The 22,509-nt window shown below is 48.9% G+C and overlaps 1 pseudogene across 1 annotated transcript in view; it reads left to right on the forward strand.

Annotated features, from left to right (window-relative positions):
* Positions 1-818: 818 nt before the first annotated feature.
* Positions 819-22,509, forward strand: part of LOC144732062 (ankyrin repeat domain-containing protein 17-like) — an 82,803-nt pseudogene continuing 61,112 nt past the window's right edge. Inside the window, exon 1 of the transcript XR_013588145.1 lies at positions 819-984. The product of XR_013588145.1 is annotated as an ankyrin repeat domain-containing protein 17-like (transcript). The remainder of the gene's footprint in view (positions 985-22,509) is intronic.

Below are 22,509 nucleotides of genomic sequence, written 5' to 3' on the forward strand. Positions count from 1 at the left end.
GCGGTGTGGTGGGTGGTTGACTGAGCGAGTTGCTGTGACCTGCAGTGTTTGTTGAGCACAGTGTAGACAGTTCTCAACATGGGTGGCATAACCATGGTTGTAGCGATATCAGAGTGATAAGACGACTGTGTAGGTGTCGTATTTGGATGTTGGTAAATGGCTGTTATCGTGTTTAGCCGCAGTTTATTCACGTAAATGTAATCTATTAATATGTAGCTTAGTTTTAGCCTCCAGTGTAAATGTTTTTTTGGCGATTTCAATTTTGAGTGAGACGTGAGCCATTTTCAGTCCACTGCTTGACGACTGCCTTGTCTGTCCGGCAAGGCTGGAGGTCCATGTCACGCACTGTGTCCCGGTTTAATCGGTGCTGCAAGTCCTCATTGTTTATCCCTTGTGTATATAGCGTCTTTGAGTTGCCCATTTAAATTGTAGATACGTATACATTTTACATGAGGTGGTGGCTAATGTGCTATTGCATAGAGCCATTTGTCCCGTAACTTGAAACATTCCACGTGTTGTTTTGTAGCAAATACTGCATATCGATGTTCTTTGGTTGAGTAGCGGTGTTCATTTTCGGTTTTAGGAGCCCGAGCATAATGGCTAATTCCGTTCACGACTAAAAGAAGCCGCCGTGAGATGATCAAAACCACGGGATAATCACAAGGGTTTTGCTTTCATTTTTTCTTCGCTTTCCACCCCCCCCCCCTTTTGTCTCGCCGACGTGGTACGGTCCAACAAAGCCCAGGGATAGACTCCCTCGAGAATGGAACAGTCCAGCTCGAGTTTCTCGCTCACTTCCGGCCGCATGGCACACCCCTGCCCACGTGCCCCACATGGTAGCGCCCTGCTGACTGACTCGGTCACGTTGCTCGCCTTGGCCGCCCGCAAGCGAAACGCAGGGACGGGGGGAAACATGGCAGACTGGCTGTCACCATGGTGGAATTAGCCGAAATGGAAGCGTACGTTTTGGAGGACCTCTTAGAGGTAAGGTGTGACCGGGTGGTGGTGGTCGTGGTGGCCCACGTCGTTTGCGTCCGTGTTTGCCGGCTCGTTTTGTACAGCTCTCGTTTGTCGCGCGGTTATGAAGGCGAACGGGAAGGGCACCAAAAAAAGAACGGCTGGGTTTGGACGGCATTGGTGGAACTGCTCCCACTCCCCGCCCCCGTGCCGCGTTTATCTCGATTTGCCCACCGCGATAAGGCCCTCGGTCGGGCAATAATTTTTTGCCACCGAAGCTGACCCCCCCCCCCATATACGTTGAGGCGGTCGGTGACCAGCTGTGCCCCCCCTGCGAGCCCGTGCGGTCTCGCCTCGTGAACTGGGCCCTCTGCGCACGCGGGCGGAGCGGCGAGGAGGAGGAGGAGGGGGTGGTGGTGGTTATTCTTTTGCTCCACGCCTCCGCCTGGGCGCGTTGCATTCTTCTCATTCACGCGGGCTTCTCTCTGGGCAGCCGAGACGGGCCCGCTGAAGGGCAAACGCGCGGCGCTGGTCTTGCTTGGACATTGGCGTACTCTGGAATCGGTTCCATGCGGAAACGTGGTGTCCTCTACGACTCAAATCAGCGACTGGTTGAGTTGACAGCTGGGAATGGGCGACTGACCGTGGCTTCATTCCGCTGGCCAATAGCGGCTGATAAATAGTCCTCAAAATAAACTTCCTGGGGTGGACACACATGGACACCGCAGGCTTTTTAATTATTTGCATGTGACTGGCTCTGGGGGGGAGAGTGTAGTTGGGAATGCTGTTGCTGTGTGGGGGTGAGAGGGTAGTTGGGAATGCTGCTGCTGTTGCTGCTGTGTGTGTGTGGAGCGTTGAGAAAATAAATGATGGTAGGAGTTGTGGGTGGGGGGGCTACGAGAGGGTAGTTTAGGGGGCGTGTAGAGTCGGGGGGGGGGGTGTTCGGCTTGGTTAAGCGTGTTCGAGTTGAGTCATCCCCTGTGTACAAGGGCAGTGCCCTTAGTGGCAGAATCATATGGCACTGCAGCAGCTGTAGAAGGGAAGGGGAGAGAGAGGATGCTGTAGAATGCAGCTTTTCTTTCATTTTACTCCCTCTGCCACCTTGGATGTTGCTGCTCCTCTGCCCACTTTCCGCTCCCTTCCCTGGCTGGCACGTGAGTGCGTGTGTGCCCTGCGCGTGTGCGCGCTGGACCGTGAGAGAGGTTCCGTTCTAGGGCTGACTGTGGGCCCGTCACTGCCTGTTGCCAGACGTGCGCAGGCAAGAGCGAGCGGCCTTGCGTGCTTTTGCTGTACAAGTCATAGGTACTCGGTCGGCTGCGTAAGCGCCAGGCGCAGTGTGGCCGTGGTGGTTTGCCCAGCTGTAAAAAAAAAAGCAGATGGGCGGTACGAAATTATTCACTCGCCTTTTCCGCACAAAATGCTTGCATTTTTTTTCACCGATGTGCCACCAAAGCTACAAAACCCCCCTTTGACCACCGGCTGTCAGCAGACCCTGCGTCTGTGTTCGCTGAATGCGGCATCACCCAAAGGGACTTGGCGATGCTTTTGTCTGTTTTGAGCGGCTAACACCGTCGGTGCGCTCGCCGACCTTTGAAGTGTGCCCCGCACGGACACGCCGCGCGTGCGTCATAAATACACGCAATTTGTGCATGTGGGTACAATTATGTCACTCGTTTTGTTGGCCGTGGCTGTGTCGTTTGAACCGCAAGCTGCGTTTCCCAGGACGTGTCCATCGGCGCAATTTAATTGAGAGGGAGGGAGAAGCAGGGGGAGACGCAACGTGGTTTGGTAGAAGCGCTGCAACTGCCCCCGATGGCGAAGTCGTTTCTTCGCATCCAACCGTGTGTTCGTGTCAGCCCCGTGGTCTCCGGTGGGAAGTCAACAATGGTTGCCCCGTGGAGACGGCGGTTCCTGCCATAGCAACGTGGAATTCCCACCGCCACTGGCTGAGAAACTGCCAGTGCCGCCGAGCGCCGTCCCAACGATTCATGGAGCAGTTGGGAACGTAGTTGTGCTCTTTTTGAGTAGAAACGAGAGTGAAAAACAAGTCTTGTGTCTTTGTATTTCTTCCTTAATAAGGCAACCTTTAAGCCCCCATTGATGCTTTTGATACAGTAGCTGGTTTAACCGGCTCGACAGCGCCGGTGCAATCTCCAACGACATTTGCACGTTTTACCTTTTGTTTGGCATGCGCTCACCTTTCGCAGAGGCCAAGTGAATGGAGCTGTTAACCCTCGGAACGCTGCCCATGGCCGTGCTTGATGGAGTTAAATTGCGCTTTATGAAAATGAATAATTGAGTACATTTAGTATCGTTGCCATTTTTTGATGGCAAGGCTATTACGACGGCGCTATTTCATAGACGTCTGCAGCCGTTTCACCCTTAGGGGGCGGTGTTGCGATGTACCGATCCCGATCGAGTCATTTGAGGTTATTTCCAAATTTGTACAAATTTGGACCGTGACGCCGACACAATGGCCGACTCATTTCGGATGCCACGAAACGTTCACCGTGAAGCAGTCGGTGTGATTTTTTTCACGGTTTGCACACCACCACCCCAAGTAATAACCAGGGCGGCCTTTTGTGTTCGAGCCGCTACAGCAAGAGGCAAACGTGCTACCGCTGGGCCGTGTGTCACCGGCTCGAACCCGTCAGAATGCATCGCGTCACTATGCACGACGGAGCTGAATCTCACTCTGTGACCGTCGCTCGTTGAGTGGATATTCCAATGCTCATTAAACCCTTGGCGTCATTCACATGATGGAATGCCTGTAAAATGGTGATTGGGGAAGTGCATTGTTGTAATGTGCTTGCTCTTTCGCAAGCCAAATCAGAAATTCAAAGGTGTATTTGAAGTGCTAAAGGGTGGCCGGAAATGCAAATTTTTTTTGAGTGGGAGTTTAATCTTGAGCAGCGTGGTGCCAGACTGAATGTCCAATTACTGGGAAGTGTGCGACTACATTAACAGCGGCAAACGGAACATCAGATACCTTCTATTGTGTTACCGTGCCCAAAATATCAACAGCCATGCTTGGTTGGGTTCAGCTCTGTCAAACCAGGAAATTGAGATTATTGTTTAATTTATGTCGCAATCGTTAGAATCTTTTTCACAGACGTCCTGTAGGGGGTGGGTCAGAAAGCTCCAGCTTCAAACAATATCACCCTCAATCCACCGCTGGATGAGGGCCTCCCCACACCTGTGTGGGTTACTTGAGCGTACGTTGTTGCTGGTCAGTGTGGGTGGGTTGGTGAAGGCCAGGGAACATGGATCTGAAAGCTTGGAAGTTACAGTACAATGTGTTTTACTGTGCTGCCTTGTCATCCTCACGATGTAGCTGCCCACGTGTGCATGTGGTGAACTCCAAAGCATGCCTTTGACACTTGTTTTTGCAGCATTGATTCTAGTTTCATCACCATGTATGGGCTAACACACGACTGCTGCTCGTGTAATATAAATGGCGAGGCCCATAATGATGCACCGGTTTCTTCGATTGCCACACTGGCGATGCGCATGCGTTTATTTTATCTGTGTAGAAGTCCAAAACCCAGCGCGATTTCTTGCTCAATTGTAAGTTCAGGCATTGGTGCTGGTCTCCCCGGTTTACAACCCCCTGCGCAGCCAGTGGTAGAAATTCCACGCTCCTCTGGTCGGGGTCTCTCCCACAGAAAAATCGCTCGACTTCCCCGCAAAGTGGGACTTTATTGACCTCGTGCGTAGCGCTCGACCGCTTGGGCACAAATGAGTCATGTCACGTGTCACGGCCTCGACCCATAACTCCTGCGACTGCTGGTAAGGCTCTTCTTTCACTACAATCAAAAACAAGGAATCGATTGATTAGAATTGTGACCCTGAATTGTGCCATTTCATCCCGTCGCCAGGCGGGGGAGAACCGTGAATAGTTTTGACGGTTACGTTGTTGTGATGCCAGAGGAATGTGGGAGACAAGGCCGTGACATGTTCGTGAGTGAGAGCTGCCCTTGCCTACGCATAATAACTGCACAACGGGCATTCAACGCATAAGACAGCCAGTTGGGTTTCAGGTGTGTGATTGAATGTAAGACAAAATGTTGACTTGGATTTCGGATGTGTGGTGGTGGTGGTGCCCGGCTCGCTTTAAGAGTGAGCAGTTATCGGTGGCAATGTGATGCAAACACCCAGCGCGTAGGCACCTGATCCGTCCTTTATCGCTTTCCTGGTACAATGTACACATTTCCCACCAAAGAGGTGGCTCGTCTAAACCACGTAAATATACGGGATTTGTGAAATTGGTCAAAATTGGTGGCAAAAATGGAAATTGCAAAGACGCTTGGCCCGGCGTGTTTGGCTTAAAATTCTGGTGATGCATTTACTGGTGTTAATTATATAATTTGTCTCACTCATGTTACGTCACGTCTCGTTTAACGATTCGGAATTATACCTTTGCGCGTTTCACATTCGTCAGGAAAAAAAGTAGGTGGGTTGTGACAGGGCACGTCATGGCCAGAAGGGACGCCGGTCAAGAGTAGGGAAGTTAGTGGAAGCCACTGGGGAGATGGGAGTGATGACATCGAATCATGTGCTGGTACTGGGTGAACGCTTGCATTGTGCAATCGTTGGATGTGGAGGCAGCTTTGGGAGCTCTTCATCCAGCAGTGGATGGATCATGCCTGACGATAATGATTGAGTTTTGTTTGTCTATTACACTTGTCAAGTGCTATTTTTCTGCGTTGTTTTTATGTTTACAGGTCTCCCTCGCAAAATAGACTTCTTGTCTCACTGGCCTTTCGTACATGTGCAGCCCTTTTCGCAATCCAATCCTGGATGAAGGCCACCGCATACCTTGCGTGTTTTGGAATTTATTTTGAACTTGCTTCACCATGCTGATTAATGCCCGGTTGGTGAAGGTGGGGGGAGCATACATACGGGGGTATTTGAGTACAGTACAACAATGTATATTTTACTGCCCTGCTGTGCACACCACAGCCAGTGACGACATCCAGCATGTGACGTGTACACTGGTCACTCATCCAAGCAAGCGCTTTTTTAGCCTCATCCCTGCTTCGCTCCTGAGATCTGACTGGACACATTCCGGGTGATTTGGTCATCACGCTCGTTTACGTCGTTATAAATACGTGTCATTTCTATGTGCTTGGGCACCTTTGACATTGCGTGTGTCCGGCCGGCCGTCCGTACGTACGGCTGGAGGAACTGCGTTGAGGATTTCTTACAGTGAGAACTGGGGACAGGGCCCGCATTTGGTGTGCGACCTTTACGCCGATATTTGGCTTGCTTCTGGATATTTAAGGGCTTTCTGACTCAGCCCTTGTCCGCCATGGCACGACACATTCAAGACTGCACACGTAACCCGTATTTTAACAACGGATCGCTTTCTAGGCAGCTCTCGTCACGTGTGTCAAATCTCGTTGATTTCACATTGGGTTTCTCTTAAATTCATAAATAGTTTTCCTCCTGCTGTTTGCGCTTTATTGTAGACTAGCTTTACTACCCGGCTTCGCCCGAGACTTGGATTCTTGTCTTGTATTAGTACACAACCTACGCGGAGGGTGGGGGGGGATGCGTGACGTCACCAGACACACTGCGTGACGCTGCCGCATGCGGGTGACATCACAGATGTGACGTCACCGCCCACTTGCCATGCAAAATATATCCATTATTGCGCCCCCCCCCCCCCCAAATACGAAAGTCTATTTTTATACTTTTTGCATTGTGTACAGTCTGGAAGCTGCCCACATGCCACATTTGAAGTTTGTTGCATGTTGGGAAGTGTGCTAAACATTTCGAACAGACACATTCACAAATTTCCCTTTTTATAGATATACATCATGCAGAGTCCTGTACATCTGAAAGGACTGGCCTTTTTTTGTTAAGGAAAACTGTACGGGCATCGATGTACTGTCCTCGGGTGATGGTTAACGCGATGTTCCTTCAGTGTAAGCATATTAAAGGAATCTCTGCTTATATAAATCTCATTAGGCTCAACAGTGCGAGCTGTTTTACCGTAAAGCAAAGCGCTGCTCCAAGAGGTGGTGCCGCAGTTCGGGGTGGAATGCGACGATGTAATTATTGTGTAAAACGGAAAACAGACCCAGTGCTGCGAAGCTGCAAATTAAGTCCCCAGATGCTGATGTCCTAACGGATCCCAGGCGTATCCCAGCGTCGAAGTTAAATTTAATGCAAACACTGGCAGTGCAAAGGTCTTTCCACGTGACTTCCTTTTGTTTCCAAAACCGACTTCATATGGCTTAATGTGGTTTGACTCACTGTAGTGAAGAATTAGAAAGGCTTGATTAAGGCCTTGATTTTCTAAATCAAAACAGGTGTGTATTTTTCTTTGGCGTCGATTTAAAATGGCTATTTAACAAAATAAATAAGCACACTATTCTCCTCCCCCACATACATGTCCCTCCGCACTGAACAAATATATAAGTATCTTCTTTACTCATCCTGGCAGCGACACAGCCTTCTGAGGGTGCATAATTTTTTTACCAGCGTTGGTTCTCAACACAGTCAAAACTCTGGATGGGTTTTGATACAGTGTCTCGTCAGCCAGAGTCAGACTTTGCTTGAAACAATGCTGGTGAACTGCCAGATGTTTGTCGGCAAAGGGTGGGGGGGGGGGCTGCCCTTTGATGGCAGGCCTATGTCAGGAAAAGTTCCACAGATTAATAAAAAAAATCTTTCTTGATTTGAGTCAAGTACCTTCTCCGTTAAAAGTGGGTCCCAGTTCGATACAACGACTACATTCTGCGCAGCAACGAAGTGAAACGCTGCTGCCACGTGATTTTATGTATGCAATTGTATGTCCGTGTGTTGAACCTCTTTCGCACCGTACGTAGCAGCCAACCAACCGTGTTCTTAATGCTGCCAATTATTGGACAATGGGCAGCAGTGGACGAGAGCGTGCAGATGCCCGCTCGTTGTTTTGTGCAAGAGAAAAGGACGTTACAAATGTGCATGCACACACACACACTATATTACTTGGGCCTGCTCAACGTTGGGTGGTGGTGGGGGAGTTTCTCTGAAACTGAGAATGGAATTTAAGGAAAAAAAGGCGAGTCAGGAAAACAAATTCCTTTCCTTTTACCTTCGTGTCTAACATGTCCTCTCCACCCTGGCAAGAGCAGACATCAAGACGAGCCTTTGGAACTCGTACTGCTGCTCAAGAGCCTGTCCTGCCAGGTTGCTTTACCCTAACATGAAGCTATAAACCATTAAACTAAACTTTTTTTTATTTTACCAGGTAAGGCCCACTTGAGCTATGTAGCTCTTCTTCAGAAGCGACCTGGCTGTCACAAATGATAGTGCAACGAAGTGGCTTATCAGGTGGAGAATTATAACAGCCAATTACTCTTAAGTGCATGTTTCTAAATGTGGAGGGAAAAACCGGAGGACCCGGAGAAAAATTACGCCACCACGGGGAGAACATACAAAAAATATATACAGCAAGCATCATGATCGGGATCGAACCCACTACTTCCTGATTACCAGGCGAGGTAGCTAACATCTTGCTACCGTGGGGTAGAGCGCCAAAGGCGAAGGTGCAGCCCTGCAATTGCTCGCTCACACCACCGGTGGCAGAAGGGCTTCCGCTAGGGGGAGCCGTACAGGGTATTTGATCTCCTCTTCTGCATTGACTAGCTGTGTTGGAAGAGGTGGGTGCACCCACACTTCTACCCACCACACGTCGGGTGCCAATTCACCAACACTGGTGAGTCCTGTTTACACTGCTGAGCGGACAGGCGGTGGAGGGGCGGGAGGGTTTTGAGAAACTTGCCCCGATTATTTCGGCTGACGTGCCGGGAGATGGAATGGCACCGGCGACCTCCAGGTTGCAATTCCAGTGCGGTAACTGTTAATCTCTTCACTGCCAACGCCGCCGCCACACTTGAAGGGGAAACCTCTTTGATACATTAATAATGATACCAATCGTGAAATGCAGAGGGAGCTTCAACATTTTTTTTTCAATGCTGCTGTTCGACACCTGGCAGTGCCACGTCGCTCGGCGAGGTGCCGCCGCTTGAGGCTGCGGTTTGAACAGGTCGGGGACGCGAGCGTCGACTCGTCAAAGCCTGCATAATCGCCGTCAGTTTCCTGCCAATTTTCCGCAGTGTTTAATGGCTCGATCTGGGTTGGCGTATGTACGTTTAACTTTTTTCGCGCAGTACTTAGCTAACTGTGCTAATCGGAGGTGTGGGTGGGGGGGTGAAGGCCAACACACTAAACATGTGGCAGGATAGGGACATTCATTGGTGTAGATGATGTCACTCGCATCCGTGTTCCCTTGCGAGTCGCACATGGAGAGCGGTGGTTCCTAACCTATATTCCGTGAGCTCGCTGGGTGGACCTTCAAAGCTGTAGGAAGTAGAACTTTCATTATCTATATTGTATTCACGACTCGTCAACGCAGCCGACTGCTGAATGAATCTGCCAATTGCTGGCATTGGTTAGAGTAGTTGTAATTTTGAACATGGAATTGATTCATGGTGGCCTGCAAAAAAAATAATAATTGAGTTGTGGTACTGATCCGCGGGTCCATAAACGTTGGGAACCACAAACCCGCAGCACGTTTATGCAGACCACGGAGTCCCTCTCGCTCTGCTCTTGCCGTTCCGTGCGTGCGACGGTTGCGATATCGGATGGTGCTTGAGACGCCAACCCTTGCCTTGCCAGTGCTACCCGTGCACATTTCACCGCTCTGGCTCCCGCGGGAACAGAGTTATCGATATTGCAATCGTTGACACGATGTTCTCAATAGGGATGCTCCCATTTGGTGGCTCCTGCTTGTATTAACCATCGCTGGATGTGTTCCGATGGGCAGAAAGATGTGCAGAAAAATACTGCAATAATCATGTGCCACGTAGTTTAAAAACATAGATGATGATAATAATTATTGTTTTTTGATCGAGAGCCCTCATCGTTCAGAGGCGACTCTTTAATTGTGTATTACGTCGTTCCCAAACGACAAACATGAGTGGTTGTTTTTCGTGTTTTTTCACGTTCCAGGGTGGCATGGAGCGAGTTTGGACGTGCCTTTATGCAATGACAAGTGGCACCACAGTGGCACGGCCCATTGAGTGGCACCTTCCTCTTCATTGCTGAAGAGAAATTCCCGAGTTAGTCCAATTTAATTGAGGTTTTGATTATACGTTTATGTTTTAATTGGGGTGATTGCTGTTGGACTTGCCGAGCGAGTTATTGTCTGCGCCTAGTTCCCAGCAGATAAAAGTTGACCGGTTCTTACCGAACCGCCCAAATAATGTAGCGCTGTGCGTTTAACACGCTCTCCCTTGAATCTGCTCCCCCCTCAGCTTAAATTTGATCAGGGTGAAGGTCACGACGGAGGATATTTCGTTTGCCCTGTTTGTGGAATTCCCACAATCCTGTGGGCGGGGACGGCTATGGCAGCCAAGCCAGGCGCTCGGAAGCTGTGTGGGATCCGCACTCCCGTCTGTCGGCTACCCGCCAAACTGCGGGTAGCCGACAAACTAAATCGCTTGCAAACGGCGCTCCTATCAAGCTCATCGCTCACTTAAGTCAAACTGTGGTGGCGTCGGACAAAATATTGTTCGGTCCATCACGCGGGGGGCGGAACCGACCAGCGTTTGATGCGGACGCTTGTGTGACTTGCGAACTGTTGCATGTCCCCGCCACGATAATTTACCGCATTTTTATTCTTGGTTCTTTCGGTAAAGTCACGTAGAAGGGAAATATTAAAATAATAAAAATATAAAACCAATAAAAATTCTCACGACGTTTCGACTGCAACACAAGCAATCGTCATCAGGTGTGAAATCCACAGCAAGAAAATTTGAAAAAGTGGCGGTTTTTCCTAACGTCAGCACCACGAACAGCTGTTTATATTTTTTTTATTTTATTATTTCCCTTCTACGTGACTTTACCTAAAGAACCAAAAATATGAATCCCTGCAGTCACGAAAGCTTTAAATAAAAATGTTACCACATGTTGTTAATATTATTCACGTGAAGCTTTTTTTTGCCCAAGAAAGCCTCATTAAGTCTCAAGATTCTTTGTCAGAGTATTTTTTTGCCAAGTTGTCACACTAGGGGGGCGAACTTGTCGCTTTGTAATCCCAATCGAGTAAACTGCAGGTAATTTTCAGCATTGAGATGTTTGGCCAATACCAGTTACGTAGTTTTTTTTTTTCTGTGGGAGGAAGCTGGAGAGCCCGGAGGAAACCCTTCAGGTGGATGAAGATGCAAACTCTACGGAGAAAGGTGCCCGAGTCGGGAATCCAACCCAGGACATTCTTGCTGCGAGGCGCGAGTGATTGTCAACGCCGCCACGTTGCAGTCTGTTGAAGTGTCACGAAATCCCCCCCCCCTCCCCGTCCGCTATGTCGGTGAGCGTGTTGATTTCCGAACGACGCTTGTGACTTCTTGACGTCGATGTGCAGTTATTGCTATGTTATCATCATTTCTCTTTGCGCACTTCAAAATATCATTAGCTTTGCCACGCCTGAGCCCTGCGCCAAATTAAATTTTAATCGCCCGTCCAGGTTTGACGCCGTACGATCTTTCAGAATTGTTGTGCGCAGAATAAGAACAAAATAACTTCCTCGATCTTACGGTGCCGCCCTTCAGATGCGTTCATTGTTTCCCTGACGCGTCCCCCGCACGTCGGTAGACTTTCAAGAGCCGAGGAAGAATTGCTGTTGCAGATGCTCGTTTCGAGACGTCGTCTATAGCCGCCACAGCTGTTAACGTGTGTCATGGTAACCTTCGTGCCGGATTGGTGTCGTGCATGCTAATGTCCTGCGTGGTTTGCTGCTCGCTACAATGAACTCAACACTGTGTTCACTCGCATATGTTTTATTACTGTAATGTCCACATTTGTTTAACTTGGTTAATTCAATCTTTTTTTTGTCTCCATAGCAATGATGCGGAGGTATCGTCACTGACACCGGTCTGCGTTTGAGCGGGGATCAGATCAATTTTAATAACGCAAGCAGAATTATATCAATTATTCAATTAGGCAACAGAACATGTAGCCTAAGTGGTTGGTCATAATTTCAATGTCTAGCTTCGCTCTGAAGCATTAACATAAATTATTCGCGAATGTTTTAACGGTTACCCATATATATGAATGCCAGCAATTTATTTATTTTGTTACCACGCTTGTTTACCCAAAAAAAACCTCTCCGTGACTTTTTCAGGAGGGGGCCATGTTGCTGCCATGTGTGATCCCAATTGAGTTTTGACCAATCAACGCCAGTTGTACATCGTACGTGTCGTTGGCCTATGGGCAGCAAGCCAGAGAACACGGAGCGAACCCACGCTGAATAGTGGGGAGAACATTCATACTCCACACCGAGTCGATAATCGAACTCGGAAACTTGTTGCCGCCGCCCTGTCGATCCGACTGATGTGAACGCGTAAAGCTCCACTTCAGTGTGCGTCACACATCCTGGTGCTTGAACATATTTTTGCCCGAGTCCCATTGTGCAAGCAATTGAGAATGTGCTGCCGTGGTTGTTTGCGCTGGACAGTTAAGCAGGGGGAGCCTACTGTCTCCGAATGTGTCGGGGACGGGGGGGGGGGGTTACAAGCCCGCATAGTGGATGAGCAGCACGCTGCTCAAACCCCTAATAAACCCTTTGTCAATATTGTACCGCTTGAAAACTCATCTGCACGGACACTGTAATTGTTCAACTGAGTGTGTGCCCGTCGGCCCGTGCGTGCGTGTGTTTGAGCCGTGGTGCAGTGTGGTAGCGTAGTGCGCTATGAACCCGGCAACCCGAGTTTCTTGGCCACGGCTGACAACATCGGCGAGTGGTTTCCGATCCGTACAGAGTCTCGCCAGGTGTCGACTTATTCTAAAATGAGCACCTGGTGCAGCGTGTACACATCGGCACCGTGTGACGCAGGGACTTGAGGCACGTTCACACAAAGGCCGTGCCAGTTTTAATAGGTGGTCGCGTACAGAACTTTGACCCCCTACGTGTGCAGAAGGCTGAAACGGGGCGTCGTCGCCGTGCTGCGTGTGCGTTTGGCTGCCCCATACCCCTGCAATGCTACACGCCAACAGCGGTGAACCAAGTGGCAGGGGATGGGAGCGGTGGGGGCAGTCTTTGTTGCAGCGGACCTGTATTTTGCGGTCTGCATTGCGAGCAGCAGCGAGTGATCTGTGAGGAAGGCGGCGGGAAGTGCATTCCTGGAGGCTGGGAAGGGATTTGGCTGCAGGCACTTGAGGAACATTCACACGCCACCGCATCTGTAAGTGTAGCGGGACACACCCAAAGAGCCACTCGCCCGCCGCTGACCGGCATCGACGCCAATGTGGTTGCCTACATACGTAACACAATAAATCAGCCTCCTGCACGTATTTGTCCCTCCACACAAAACAAATGCAAGTTTTTTTTATGTATCCCATCAGCCGCGCACGGCCTTCTGGGAGTGCATGATTTTTGCAAAATTGGTTTAAGACAAGCAAATTGTGGACTGGTTTCGTCATTGTCTCAGAAGCATTGCCTTTCCTTTATCAATGCCGGTGAACTGCCAGATGTTTGTAGCCAAGGACCCAGTCTTAGATATGGGTCCACACAAACCAGTAGCATACATATGATGGCTGGCCCAACAAGCAACGACAGAGCACAGCTGTGCACCGTGAGCTAGTCGTATTTGTATTTTTTTCTGGTGCTTTCGTGATTGGCCATTCAGAAGATGTGTTTGCGTGGTAGCATGCTGTTTGATAAACAGTGTCTGAAGTTCTGTGTATGATTTTCAACCCTGTGGCAGAAAGAAATGTCTTGCCAAAGCCACCCAAATATGCCTTTCCACACTCTCCCCCGCTTCTCTACCCTTGAGGCCATGGTCCACTTGGGCAATTTTTGAGCAATCGATGCCAGCAATGATCACCGGCGAAGGCTATTGCAGTGTTTCCCATTGTCAAAATCTCATCCAGAATCCAGATAAATCTGATCGCTGTCCCCTCCAGGGGACAACTGGGAATGGCATCTTGCAGTCGGGTCACAGACAGAGCTCAAGTGACTTCTGACAATCGTGCTCTCTTCACTTGAAAAATCTGGTGGTTTCATTTTGAAGGGTGATCTGGGTGTTGTGGTGTGGAGAGATGGGTCATTGATCCATTTCAGAAGATTGTTACAGTCTGCAAGACCCATCGATGTAAAGCAAACACTATGGCTAGACAACTCTTGTCACCCCCACTCTTTTGCCCACCAAATTGCCTGAGACGCTCGTGCTTAATGCGTTTTAGATGTTGATGGTTGTTGGCAATGATCACCCAAAAATTGCATCTAGAGGATGATGGCCCTGGGGGGGGGGGGGGGATGCCTTCTAAGTTGTCGTTTTTGCGAACCTAGATCCTCGCAGCAGTCGCCCGCCCGCCCGGCCGGCCAGCGCAGTCGAACACTCGGAATACTCCTGGTCCCACGCTGCTGTGTCATGTGACGCCGTGACCCAAATATGGGTAGACCCAGTGGCACTCGCGGGCTTGCCAGACGGTGTTTATTTACTTCACGGTGCGGTAGACATCAACAAAATGCTGCCTACTTCATTTATGGCATTGATGAACTTTAATTTTAAAAATGAGCAGCGCGTGCTGTGTGGCGGTGATTGTTGAGGGCCCCTTTATCGGAGAGAAAGGGATCCCTGCCCATAAACATCTGGCAGCTCATCAGCATTGGTTCAAGCAAACCTGACAAGGTCAAAACCGATCCAGAGCTTGCTCGTGTTGAACCAAAGTTGCTGAAATTATGCTGCTCCCCCCAGAAGGCCGTGTGGCCTATGTGATGTTTAAAACATTGTTTTTTTACGTGGAGGGACAGATGTTGGAATTAGGTGTGTTATTATGTCCGCTTCTTTATTTTATTAAACCAGGGCTAACCCTGCTAATGTACGTGATAAGCTGGGACAAAAAAAACTTTAATTTAACTACGTGGATGTTTTAACTGTCAAGGTTGCAGTTATCAACTTCACATTTGCCCATCGTCACGATAGAAGGCATCGTATATAAATAATAATAGTTTACATCACTTTTTGCCAATCCTCTGCTGTGTGAAGGCCTCTCCATGCCATGCGAGTTGTGGGGGCTATTTGACCCGACTTCACGCTTGTCAGTATGTGCGCTGGTGAATGTTATGTTCAACTTATTTCACGCCCTACGTAGTAAACCATGGACATTGGAGGTGTGGTTGAAGGACAACAAACTATACGCACAAAACACAATAAGGGTGTCCAGAACCTGCGTCACTCACCACTGATCTTGGTCGTGGCCCGGAATCGAACTTGGCTCTCTGGGTTCGTAGTGCAGGCTGCGAACCACTGCGCCACCAACTCCACCTGTAGATTTCGATTTAAAGCTTTTGTGACTGCAGGGATTCATCTTCTTGGTTCTTTCGGTAAAGTCACGTAGAAGGGAAATAATAAAAATAAACATGATAAAATAATTCTCACGACGTTTAGGCCACAACGCAAGCAGCCGTCCTCAGGTGAAGAACAGGTCTGTCGGAAAGACAGCGTCTGAATGAATTATATTATTTTAGTATGTTTTATTTTTTATTATTTTATTATTTCCCTTCTACGTGATTTTACCGAAAGAACCAAGAAGATCCACCGGTAGAGTTGCGTGTACCACTCAGTTTCCAGTCGAACTCTGATCAACATCGAGCTCTGTGTCTCTGCAATCAGTCCCCTGATGGGCTCTCTGCCTTCTGAAACGCATGCTGACGGTGGAGAAATTTCATTCCAGCAGCGACCATGGTATTCTTCCGTGATACAAAAAACGTCTCGTTTGATAAGTTTGCCAACATGTCAAGACTTTACATTTTTAACGACGCCTTTAAATTTAAGAGGTATTTTGAGATTGGTAGGAGATGTGTCGAGGCAATGAAATACAATGTGTTTGTTCTCAACAATGTCTCGATGTTACGTGAGTGTGGTATCTATAAATAGATCAGCCTGTAGTGTGAAACGCCTATGCAGACAACATAAGTACAGTGCTGTGCGGGGATGGGGGTGCTATGTGCCATAGCTTAAATTTGCTAAAATAGAAAAATTACTCGATTGGGGAAACTCGTATTAATCACCCCCCCCTTAAACCTTACTGGCAGACTAACGCCCACATGCAGGTCACCTTGTGCCACACAGGCACCGCTATCAGAGCGCGGGGGGGGGGGTGCCCGTGCCCTTTGAATGTTTGAGATGTGATGGAATGGGCTCTGAGATACTGATGCATATGAGCAATCGCCGTGTAAACGCAATGATGATGATGGTTATTTAATATTATTGTAGCTGCGGGGACGTTCTGTGGGTTTTTTTTTGTGAGGTCAAATTATTACGCAAGTGAAGGGCACGACACGCCGTTGACCGTGATTTAGCGCTGCGATTACCCGGGCACCGTGTACTCGCGAGGGACAGCACAGAGCACGGAAGCGACATTCATAATAAAACTATACTTTGTTGATAAAAAAAACTGTACGCGCTCTGTCAATGTCAGAGCGATTTCCTGCTGAATTGAGCATCGACGCAGTGCGCTCGTGTCCCGTTTACTGGCCCGAGCCAGGGGTGGAAATTCCACATTCCTATGGCGGGGTGCGAGTTCACCTATAGCTCCAATCACTGTTAATTTCCCAACCAAAGTGGTATTATTTATATTTTTTTATCAATCCCGGAAGAATGATGGACCCGAGTCGACTCCCAACGAGGATGAAAACTCGCAGCCTTCCGATTGCGGTCCGCCCGCTCTGCCGCTGAGCCACGGGCAAGGAAGATTGGTGGGATCGATTGTGAGCAGATACGAGGGGCGAGATACGTTTATTCCAGGATACTCTGCCTTTAGTGTGTCGTCGATTCCTAGAGCGATTGCCTGTTACAAAATATATATTTATTAAATGAAAGACAAAACTACCTTGAGATTCGACGCTTACACTTATTGACGAGTACCGGTCTATCTCGCAGCTTCGCTGGTAACTACTGCGGTTCCTGGCAACACGTTATAGAACCAGGTTAGAATTCTGAGATGTATGAATCATAACTTACAGACCTTTGTCAATCCACTGCTGGATGAATGTCACTTCCACACCGTTCCCCCGTTGTGCAATTCATGAATAAGGAGGCCCATCGTGTGCCGCCGTTAAGGTCGCAGTTAGAAAAATTACCCGCAAATACTCAAGTGGGATGACACGTGGCAACATCGCCCCCTCCTGTGCAACCACATCAGACTGTGAAGCCCAGGGCCTTGGTGATAGCCTTGCGCCATGAGACTGGCGCGCGTATTTTTAAAATGTACCAGATTATAAAAAGGAAGTTAATGAATGTGCAATTGGAAATACAGTGAATGTGGTCATTAGCAAAGGTGGGCCATCATAGGTGAGTGTCAATACATTAGTTAATTGACCAAACACGTGAATACTTTATCCGTGACATTTCACCGGCTTTTTTGGCCTCTTACCAAGCACACAATGTATCCAATCCTTTGGCTTGAATGATGTGGCATATTCCCATCGGAAATGAATGCGTGCAGTGCACCACGTTGCACAGCAGGGGAAGGGGTGGGAGATTTAGCGCACTGCAGCGTTTTAACATTCCCAATTTCTGTAAAGATAAACGTGCAGCCGTTTTGTCGATCCACTGCTGGATGAGGGCCTCCCCGCGGCATGTGGGTAGAGCGGCCTACTTAACCGTATTTTACGCGGGTTGAAGGCGAGGAGCATAGACGTACAGCACAGCAACTGTTTATGCACCACCATCTGTTGACAACGTACTGTAATGAGGAATAATCGACCGCAAAAAAAAACTCCACGTTTAAATGTGCAATACATTTACACGGACAGTCCACCGCTGTCTGTGTGTAATCCCTGGGGCACGCTGCGGCGAGCACACTCTCGCGCCTGCCCTCACTGTACGTGGCTTTGCCGGATTGCCACGCTGCCCTACTTGGGCCACTCTTGCCACGGCCAGAGCCGTCGGACGAAGCAGCGAGGAGACGGCAGCTTTGTGCCACTACGGGCTCGTGGGTGGAATGACACCGACTGGGGGGTGGGGTAGGATGTTTGGTGGGCGGGGGGGGGCTCAGCCGTCACAGCCCTGGCCGGTTTCAACCCTGATGGGTTTTTCCACCAGCTGTTATTTGCGCGACGGCTGTGCGTTGGACGATCTCGACGAGACCGGCGTTTGGCCGCTGTCTGTTCCTCCGTGGTGTTCGGTGGGTCAGCGTTGCCACGCGCACCGACAAATCTTGATTTAGACGAGTCGTCATATTCCGTGCACCACCCTGGTAACCCGAATAAAAAAAAACCACATTTTTATTGTCATTAAAAATTTTTGCAACGACGGGATTTTTTTTTTTTACGCACTGCACACAGGCCCAAAGGCCCAAAGCGTCAAGCGGCCGGCAACATTTACAGCATTATCAGAGCTGTAACAGAGAATGGTTAACGCGGCTTTTTTTTATGCGCGACGGGAAAGCTTGGGAAAAAAATTGAGACTATGGCTGAGGGCATTCCAAAGTGGAGCACGATGAAACCAGAATTTGCGCTTGAAATGTTAAGTAGGGGCATTATGTTCCATGCGGAGTCAATGTAGCCATTGTTAAAACATTGTGCAGGTATTAAATGTTTTACAAAAATGGCTGCTTGCTTATCCATTTGCCCCCCCCCGCACCACCGCACACCTCTATTAGTGCCGCACAAGCCAATCCCAGGGCTACACCCACCGTACAGTGCGGCGGGATCATTCATCAGCTCGATACGGCGCGCGCTGGTCGGTGCTGGGTGATTGATTTCGGTCCTCCCAACACCCCCCCACTCCCCATCCGCCCATCCCAGGGTAAAGCTCTTGGAAGTGACGCGGGTGCCATTTGGTGGGCTCGCTCCACGCTGCATTTGCAAGTTTTTGTAGTGGTGGGGGGGGGGTCGTGCCATTGCATCATTGCCCCGGGTTTGCGCGCGCGTGTGCGTGCGTGCGTGTGTGTGTGCGCGTGTGCGTGTGTGTGTGTGTTGATGTGCATGGTTATGTATGGGGAGCGGTAGTGTAGTTTTAGCGCGCTGCGCTACGAACCTGGCGACCCGTGTTCCATTCCTGCTCATGGCCAGTGACGATTATCTGAACCGGTCCTGGGCCTCCCCTAGGTCGACTCGGCCTCAAATGAGTACCTGGTGCGGTGTGTACACATCGGCACTGGGGAGACAAAGGCGGTCGGGCGTGGTGCTGGCCACCCACCCCCTCGTGTGCCATGCCGGCCTTCATAGCTGCTCGCTAACAGCACTTGCCCCAACAGTCTGTTAAGGCTATTGGGGGGGGGGTTCTTTGTTTGTGTTAATTTGCTTTTTAATGCATGATTATTATTTATTACGCTCGTTTACACCCAGGAAACCCTCTCTAAAATGCCATCTCTTTTCTTTGGAGGGTCCTGCCATGTGTTCCTAGTAGGGGGCTGTGTTGGTCTTTGTCTAGTCCAAATAGAGGTAATTGTTCAGTGTGTTTGTCCAATACCAGTTTCATTGGGGTTTTTATTTTGCTATGAAAGGAAACCCGCGCTGAACAAGGGGAGAGCATACAAAGTCCGCACAAAAGTGCGACCGAGATGGGATTTAAGCCCCAGGCCCTTGAGTGTCCACCACTCCTCTGTGTGAACGGATGTCCACATTCAGGGTGGCAGAGTCGACCAATGTGCGACTCCTGCCTATGTATTCCACGGATGTTCTCTGTCCCAGTGAGCTGCCCTCTGGTAATCGGCATGCGTATTCCAACCGCTCGCAGCGCAAGGTGGGCGACCATCTGCCACGAAGATAATTTACTTTTTCACTTGGCTCGTGATTTTGCGTTTCCGTTAAAAAAAATCAATCGGGTGGCACAGTGGTGACAGCTGTGACGTCGCAAGATGACGTCATTACGTGGAACGACGCGGCGTCGTCCAGCTTTGAATGTAACGGTTAAAAACGCGACCGAGGAAGGTCTCGCGTTGGAAAGTGTTACAGAATCTCCACGCATTCTGACCAGGTCGAACTACCCTGTCTACCCCAGACCAGACTGTTTAGTTTCATCCATTCTGTTTCATCGCCACACTGCAGGTCACAACAACACACTCAGTCGCCAACTGTCTCACTCACACACACAGACAAAGACCCCCCTTTTAGCCTTAAAATACTTTCGGAGAAAGTGTTTTTAGCGCGCACCTATGAGGACCGGCACGGCATAAGGGGTTGGGTGGGTGGCCGGCACCACACCCGACTGCCTTCGTCCCCCCAGTGGTGATGTTTACAACACTGTACCAGGTATTTATTTGAGGCTGAGTTGACCTAGAAGAGGACCAAGAAGGGTTAAGTTAATCGTCACAGGTGTTGGCCATGAGCGGGAAACGATCTCGGGTTGCCGGGTTCGTAGTGCAGCGTCCTAACCGCGACACTACCGCTCCCCCCGCACTCACACATTCAACACACACGCACAGACTCGCGCGCCGTACTGCAAGTCGCAACACTTCGGTTTCGTCTTCTTCCCTTGCACTGGTCCAATTTGGAATTTTCTACCATCCTCTCGTTTCCTAAGCTCGCATAAGAATCGTGTTAGCTCGTATCTACTATAACTATGGTAATTCTGGTTGTTGCTGGCCGTTTGATGTGTTTAGGCGGTGTGATCAGCAACTGTCTTTAAAGGAAAACCCTTCAAACTCCTAATCATAGCCTGCTAAGGTGCACTTTTGGGATTTGGAGCTCGGAGCCTTTTGAAGCGTGCCATGCGATACGTCGGTTCATTGAACTCTGCTCACAAGGTTTTTGCCAGGAGATAAAGTTTCAGGAGAGATGGGTCTTTGTGCACCTATCACTTATTTAAGGCGCTCCTGGGATATTGCAATTGAGGGCCCGCACAGTTTCATTATGGTAACACTGTATACGAAGTGGCTGTGTTGTTGTATATGGACGCACCACCTGCCAAGGGTAAGGGTTCAGTTTAGTAGTCGGGCTGTAGGAAGGTACGTGCGGCCTGGTTTTAAGTGCCCACATTGTTGAGCCAGAGTTCTTCGTTTGTGGAATAGCTTGCTAAGAAACAGTTCCCCGATGGATTTTTATTCTGGGAAATTTGCGGTTACTTCCCCCCCCCTTCCTCGCACTCTTTTTGAATTAAGTTTTAAAATGTTGAACGTAACACAGTTGGTGCTTGTTATTACTCTAATTTAAACGAGCTGTCATTCGAAGCTCTAGCGTGGGCGGTGGGTGTGGCTGTGGTTGCTAGACGCTGTCTGCGTGCTGCTTGGGGTAGCGGTTGAGAAATGAACCTCATGGCGGGACCTCGGGGTCCCATCAGCCCCCGGCTCTCGCATAAATTGCGTTGCGACGTCATTTTATGTCTGTTGAAGACGAACGGTACGGAAATCTATTCCTCTCGATGAGCTCTACATGATGCGCTAATCGAAGTTTCAAAGTTTTGTTTCTTCTGCGCATTCGCCCTCGCCGCTGCGCTTGGACGGCATGACAACAGAACGATCCGCGCCAGGTGGGTCGCTGCGTTTATGTGCGCGGTGGGACGGAGTCGCCAAAAATAAATAAATGAATAACGATTTTGACTTTTGTTTATTCGGGACCCCAGGGTCCTGCCATAGGGTTCAAATGTCCATTTTTACCGATATAGATCAATGTTATGGCCTGTGTTTAAAGCGTGGTATGCCTAGTATAATCCCGAGTCCACATTTACCGATTATTAATATGTGCTGAGCAATTAAATGAAGGTGTAATTGTTATTAGGAGGCACAACTTTATATTGTTAATATACTGTACTTAAATGAAGCTGAAGGAAAAACATTGATGATCTATCCGCTGTTTGATGAAGGCTTGTCCAAGCCACATGCAACCAAATCACCACCAGTGGGTCCAGTCTCCAATTCTTACGGTCTCATGATGCAAAAAGTTCCTATAGCTCTTACGCACGATCTAATTTCATCACTGCATCTCTGTGATAAATATCCTCTTCGGCATTTTCCTCCTTTGACTGCCACTCCATTCTTAGTCTCAACCCAATAGGCTCCTTGCCCAAGCCCAGGTGTTTAAAAACCACGCAATTTCTTTAACCTGCGTGCGCTCTGATCCATGTGTCCCTCTTTTTGTCTCTCGGTGTAATTCCGAGCAAAGCAAATTGCATCCAAAAACACAAAATAGTTGGCATAAAAAAATCTAGATCGGGAGATAGTTAATTTTAGACCGCCCCTTAGCAGCAGACTCAAATGGCTATTGGAACACAGTGATGAAATGGATATTGCCATTTAAAAAAATGCAGTAACTACCATAATGCATATTTCATTTAGGGTTGACGGGTAATGTTCAAAACTGAATAAAGAACAAATCTGAAATCGCAGAGGATGTGCTGAAGATGAGAGCTACACAGTGACGGATTTGAAACTGAAGATTGAATTTACAGAACTGTGTCAAGAGTAAGGCAGAATCTGAGAGAACACACACCAAGGATGATTTAAGATGTCATGGCAATAAATGTAATCATGACATCCACAATGATTACATCCGTTATTGGCAGCTGGCAATTTACAAATGCTAGCCCTTGTAGAGAAAGAACCATACACAGCACA

Source organism: Lampetra planeri, chromosome 41 (assembly GCF_965212315.1).
Source record: "Lampetra planeri chromosome 41, kcLamPlan1.2.h2, whole genome shotgun sequence".
NCBI lineage: Eukaryota > Metazoa > Chordata > Hyperoartia > Petromyzontiformes > Petromyzontidae > Lampetra > Lampetra planeri.